The sequence below is a fragment of the Sorghum bicolor genome, chromosome 9, assembly GCF_000003195.3.
Source record: "Sorghum bicolor cultivar BTx623 chromosome 9, Sorghum_bicolor_NCBIv3, whole genome shotgun sequence".
NCBI classification, from domain to species: Eukaryota; Viridiplantae; Streptophyta; class Magnoliopsida; order Poales; family Poaceae; genus Sorghum; species Sorghum bicolor.
In genome coordinates this window covers 47416552-47423653 of record NC_012878.2, presented here as the reverse complement: position 1 = coordinate 47423653, position 7102 = coordinate 47416552, and the positions used below count along the sequence as shown (strand labels likewise).

The 7102-nt window shown below is 44.8% G+C and overlaps 1 pseudogene; it reads left to right on the top strand.

The window, feature by feature from the left end:
- On the top strand, positions 428-2196 carry LOC8076831 (annotated as a pseudogene).

Genomic DNA, 7102 nt, shown 5'->3' with positions numbered 1-7102 from the left:
ATCGCGAGACGAATCTTTTAAGCCTAGTTAGTCCATGATTAGCCTTAAGTGCTACAGTAACCCACATGTGCTAATGACAGATTAATTATACTTAATAGATTCGTCTTGCAGTTTCCTGACGAGTTATGTAATTTGTTTTTTTATTAGTTTCTAAAAACCTCTACCGACATCCTTCCGACATACCCGGTGTGACATCCAAAAATTTTTCATCTTCAATCTATAACCAAAAAAATTTTTCACAAACAGGACAGCTGACCGTGCGTAGAGAGAAGAGACGAAGCACCTACTAGACCCTAGCTAGCTAGCTACTAGGGTGTAGGTGTAGCCTCTAGGCTAGGGAGTAGGTCTTTTGAGTGCTCCCGCAACTAGGCGGAGATTCTTTTATAGTGGAGGTGAGCGAGGAGTGTAGTGTACTCCTAGCCTCCAATTCAAGTAGAGGTAGAGCACCTTGCGTTATTGCGCTTTCTAGCCCTCCCGCAAGGTCCCGCTCTCCTTTCGCGTAGCCCCGCAAGCTCTCCTCTCGCGTAGCCTAGCCGATCCACCACTGTGCCTGATCCTGTCTGCTAGCTCACCACCTCCGCTCCGCTCTCCACGAGTAAAAAGTAAGCGTGGCGTCGTCGTCGGGGCGGCGCTTCCCGACCGACACCACGGCGATCGCGGGCTGGCTGCCGTCGCCCGCCGGCGCCGGCGCCGGCCGCGGGGATGACCTCTCCCTGGGTTTCAATGCCGGCGCCGTCTCCGCCTCGTCTGGCGCTGGCGCTGGCGCCTCGCTGGCGGCAGGGCTCTGGGGGGCCGCGGCGTCGCGCCACCAGGCCGCCGCTGCCGCCGCCGCCGCCGCCGCGCTCGGCTACGGGGCGATAGGCGCCACCGGTGACGTCGGGATGCTCGTGGTCGCGCCCCCGGGCTCGTTCCACCACCACCACCAGCAGCGGGCGGCCGCCAACGATCCCGTGCTCCCGCTCATCACCGCGGCGCAGCGCGCCCTCGTCGACGCTGACGCCGCCGCCGCCTCCGGCAACGGCAACGGCAAGCCGCCCGTGTCGTCCGCTAGCGCCATCCAGTTCTGGCACCAGGAGCCGGCCGCCGCGGATGGGTCCCCCGGCAACGGCAGCAAGAAGGCCCTCGCCATGATGGACCACGGCCGCGGCGGGTCCGCTGGGTCCGGCGGCGCGACATGCCAGGACTGCGGCAACCAGGCGAAGAAGGGCTGCGCGCACATCCGATGCCGCACGTGCTGCAACAGCCGCGGCTTCGAGTGCGATACCCATGTCAGGAGCACCTGGGTGCCTGCCGCGCGCCGCCGGGAGCGCCTGCACCCCGCGGGCGGCGCCGGCGGCGGCTCACCTCCTCCGCCCACACCCGCCGCGACCAAGAAACCCCGCCTCGCGTGCCCGACCCCCACGACGACCAATTCTCGCGCCTCCACCTCCAACGCCACCACGCCTCGCAGCTTCGACACCTCCTCCAGCCACCAAGGTACCCAACGCACGTTGGCAATCTATACGCACAATTGCCACAGCGACAAAGTTCAAGAACGATCACTCAGCCATTGATGATTTCCTCGCCCTCCGCAGACGCGTCGTTCAAGGACAGCCTGCCGCGGCAGGTGCGCGGGCCGGCGGTGTTCCGGTGCGTGCGGGTGACGTCCGTGGACGACGGCGGGAGCAACGGCGAGGTGGCGTACCAGGCGGCGGTGACCATCAACGGGCACCTGTTCAGGGGCCTCCTGTACGACCACGGCGCCGAAGCCGACGGCCGCGCCCGCGCCGCCTCCGCCGCTGTGATGATGCCCACCGCGTCCGACCTCAACCTCAGCAGCGCCGCTGCCCCCAACCTGTACAGTGGCGCCAGCGCCCCGCTCATCCTCGGCGGCCTGGGCTACGGTAACACACCATGAACTGATCGATCGATGAGAAGCAAAGCAACACACTGCAAGACCGAGCAAGGGTGGTAGCAGTTCGCTCCATTGTCGTCCGTCGTCGTTCCCTCGCTTTCTTCGTTTCAGCTCCATTGTGACTGCAAGCAGTAGTATACTGTAGTGCAGTAGCTCAGTTTCATGTCACTGACAATATTGCCATGTCGTGCCACATGGAGTCTTGTTACCGTCAGCCGGAAAGACGGGAAGTGCATCTTTGGAAAAACTGGAAAGTGGGCTGTTGCCCTTTGGAACTACTCCAGTGAATTTCGAAGGATTTTCATGGAACCTAGTATTCGACGTGGCCTTGTTTACTTCCCTGAAAAATTTGTAAAATTTTTCATATTTTCCGTCACATCGAATCTTTAGACATATGCATAGAATATCAAATATAAACAAAAATAAAAACTAATTGCACAGTTTGGTCGAAATTGACGAGACGAATCTTTTAAGCTTAGTTAGTCCATAATTAGATAATATTTGTTAAATACAAACGAAAGTGCTACAGTGTCGATTTCCCAAAATTTTTCGGAACTAAACAAGGCCGTAGTAATGCACAAATTTCACGCCTTTTACTGAAATTTGTACTAGGAACGACGAGCCAACTTTGATTCCGTAGGAACGGGCCAAAGAATTTCCCAGGAACGGGGCTCTAGGAGCAGTTCTTTACTGACTAGTACGAGTGCCAGTGATTACTTGTCTCTTGATGGACGGGATCGATAATTGGTGTTTGGTTTGCCAGCTGAAAAGTTTGACTCTTCGATCCTATGCTCACCATCTTCCGGCCTCTTGCGTGCTCTGGGCTCCATGCGCCAAAATTCTAAATAAATTCTCATGTAACCACTTTTGTTAAGCTACACTGCTTCGACAGTTTGTTTGACACTGGTTACCAATAGTGGCAGTGGCACTTCGACCTTGCGTGTTTTGTTTGACAGCAATAGCATGCAATGTTTTACCTTGTTAAGCATCTTATCTACGCATCGGAACTTGTAGCTAAGACCTACTAAAAGGCCAATGTACAACGCATGTGCTGATAACATTTCTTTTAGCCTCAGTAGTACGAGTACACTGATCCCATTTGGGAGTCACTATAGGGGCGAATGGCGACAAAAAAGGAGTACAGTTCGAATATGGCAGGCACCATTGCGTATGGCAAATCCAAGTATAAATTGTTAATTGTAAATAAAGGTCGTTTAAACTTTGTTTGGTGGTCTTATTTGTTTAGGATTTCAGGGCTACCTTGACTGAATTGTTAAAATTTTTCGCCTCTGTATAATTTCTTCATTGATGAAAAGAGAGTATGATGGGGATGTCATGCAATATTATTATCTGCACATTTTAATTGAGAAAAGTAGAGCCTGTCCCCCCACCATACTAGATTCAGCTACTGTCTTAGCAAACAATATCAAAACTGGAGTTTTTTTTTGGCAAGGTTCAACTTCAACTAACTTTACATTGACATTAATATAGCAACTTTTAAACCTTTGCAGTAAACCTTCAAGACTAATAGATTTACCAATTTAGCAACTTTGGCTCCAAGTTCCAATCTAATTTATCATCAAGAAACATGAACATAGGCCTGGTTTAGTTGCCAAAAAGTTTTGGGAAACGCTACTGTAGCACTTTCGTTTGTATTTGATAAACATTGTCCAATTATGGAGTAACTAGTCTCATGAGATTTGTCTCGCAAATTACAGATAAACTGTGCAATTAGTTTTTGTTTTTATCTATATTTAATGTTTTATGTATGTGCCGCAAGATTCGATGTGACAGAAATTTTGAAAAGTTTTTGGTTTTTGGGTGAACTAAACAAGACCATAATACCACATGTGGATTATTTATCGAATGAAACTAGAAATGGATTGGACTTAGGCGGCCGCGGAGCTTCAATGAGACCCTATTGCCCTAGCACCTAGCAGTGACCTCCTCTTGCTTTCCCCCACCACTGCCATAAGGTCAGTCCCAATACATGTTTCATGGAAGTGTCACGCGTATTAAATAAGGTGTCACATAAGCAGAATTACTGACTTGACAGGGTCATTAAATGAAGAAGTTTCATCAGATGAGATATGAGTTCCATCCTCATAAAACTTATGTGGTTCGGTTACCTAGTTTATAGTCTTGATAACTGTGCCATAAAACTATGCATTGAGACTGGCCTAAGTGTTGGATTGCCCCAAAACACCCCTGTCATTGCATCCCAACTCTATGGTGTGGACGCAAAGGACTGTGTATTGGTCACAGAAGCTTTTGTTGATGGACATTTGGGACCTCCTGTTTTAGGTTGGAGCAGTAATTTGTCTTGGCTGTTTCTCACCTACTCGTGTCGTCTCCAATGATTGATCCCACAGCACGAACGCAAAGATTTGTATCACATGCATTGCATGATGGTGGTTTGAGGAGTGATCTATGCAAAATTTTCGGCTGCGGGCCAAACGCGATCTTGTCAATTGTCACCGTCACGCTCACACCTGTTGTTAACCAATTATTGGATGCGCCGTGTTGTTGATGGGGGCTAACCATGTGTATGTTTGGTCCATGCGGCCGTGCTCAGCTTTGCCTGCCTTCAGGGAGCACGGTCACTGTTCAGGGCGATTCATTTTTGCGCATTATTGATGCAGAGTACTAGAATATCAGTGAATCAACAGCCAGTGCGTACGTTGATGCATTGACTGATTAATTGTTATTAATAGACATTGTTTAACTTCCGCTTTAATATTACGGTTTCCCCTAAAAAGCGCTTTTTATAGTGATATGTCGTTTTCACTAACAATTTTTTGTTATAAAATACTTAGAAAATATAAAAAGAAAAACTATACTTTCTTGAAACAAAACCTACTTGGATCTATTTTCAAGAGTTTGATCACATCACAAAACAATTTGTAACTGTAGTCTTTAATAATTGACTAGCCTAGGTTTGTTAATTTAAGTCGGCAAAAAAAAAGAGCCTAAATGGATATCTCAAATTAATGATCAGACATAGATTTTGTTCAAAAAGAAAAGATCAGACATAGATATTGGAGAAGAAAAAACGAGATGCAACTTAGGAGGGTCTAGGCGGCTTTTTGTTAAGAAACTAGAATATGGGCCTAATTTCAAGGCAAGAGAGGATTCCTAGGTGGTTGAGTGTACAACCACACCTCCCATCAAACCATATCTGCGGGCCTTGTTTAGTTCCAAAAAATTTTGAGAAATCGACATTATAGTATTTTCGTTTGTATTTGACAAATATTGTCTAATCATAGACTAACTAGACTTAAAAGATTCATCTCGTCAATTCCGACCAAACTGTGCAATTAGTTTTTATTTTCGTCTATATTTAATACTTCATGCATGCATTTAAAGATTCGATGTGACGGAGAATCTGAAAATTTTTGTAAAATTATTTGAGAACTAAACAAGGCCTCTCTCAGCTAAGCTAGTCTCACTTCATATCAGAGTATAGCATCCAATAGTAAATTTTAAAAATATTGTTATTTGGCTGGTTTTATCGTTAAAGATTATACATTGCTTCATGTTCCGTGAATTCTCCGTTTAAACATAGCATGTAATCATACGATGTATTGTGTTCTGGTTACCAGATTATGAAATTCACTTTCAAATACGATATTGCCAAGGGGGCAGAGCTTTAGTGTCGTTCATTGTAAGCCACTTTAGAGCGCCGTTACACGTATTGTGAACAACTCTCTACCAGAACACGCAAGTCTTTTCTGTGTTAAAAAAGGAAATTTACTTTGAGATTTGTTTTGGTCTGAAACTTGATTATTCTTTGTATCGCAGTATCATTTTTCCAGAAAGGGCAAACATGACAACCTTTGTGAATGAGAGGGGGTTTGAGCATTAATTTCAGTTTTTTTTCTTAAAGCAAAATCAAATAAGATATTTCCTGAAATTTTGAGAAAATTATACTATTTTGTCGGAGGCACCTCTGTATCGATGGTGAGTCGATAATTCTTAGCAGAAACACCGGATCTTGCAGAAGCACAACACCTCATGTAGAAGCGAAGAGATGTTTACTGTTAGCTTGAATTTATCAGCATAGTTTATCAGCATTGTATAATGTTTTTCTCTCACAACAGATTAACGAACAATATTAATAACACGTTGAACTGTTCACTTGAACTTATCAGCCATTGTATACTATTTTTCTCTCATAACAAATCAGCAAACAGTACTTTTCAGTAACATAAGCTAATTTAAGCGAAACGAACAGGAATAGTTTGAATACCAATGAATTGGATGCAAATTCTATGGCACTAAACATGTATATAATTTGATTACTTATTGGTCCAAGTTAAATTTGTAAAGTTAAACTTTTTAAAAAACAAAATGCACTTGGAGCCTTTGGTTGAGCATTGTAGTTGTCTATTGGGTTAAACCTCATGCACTCAGGGTCTGTTTGGTACATATCAACTTCATTAGTGAAACAACTTTTTTAGTTTCAATTCTATATATGCTAAAGCCATTTTTTTAGAAAAAATATTTGATAAAATAGCTTCTCAGGGAAGATAACATAGACAAAGCTGAAAGAAGCTGAAAAAACTTCTAAGTAGAAGTTGTTTTATCGGGTCTGTTTAGTAGAATCTAGAAAACACTCTGTGAATCTAGAAAGAAAACCCTACCAAACAAGTTCTTATGGTCTCTTTGGCACTGCTCTAGCTTAGGCTTCTTGTGGCTCTAGCCATACCCTATGAAATTGTGCCAAACGACCATCTAAAAAACAACTTCTTACAAGAAGCCAGGGCCATTTTTGTACTGGAGCCACGAAAACATGGCTCCTCTTTGTTCCTCCTTATAAACTTGACACGAATTATTATAAAATTATCACCGGTTGGCAAACATTTTTCAAAATAGTTTTAGCTCCATCAGAGAAATTGCTTTATAAGAGGAGCCGGAGCCTTACCAAACTGAAGCTTAGACATTGCGGGTGGTTGATTCAACAATGTGCCGGCAAGAAAGGAAGGCAAGAATTACTGCCAAAATTATTGAAATAATACTTGAAGTTTGGAAATGGTGAATTTGTTTTTCTTCAATGGTCAAATTTTATTTTATAACTATAAAATTGGGCAGATGCAATGGCAAGAGAAGAAAAGGGCTATCCTCATGCAGATATATCAATGGAAAGCCACTCAAGGATGTCCACTGGCAGTGACTTATTGCACTCACACAAGAGATGAAGATTGAGAA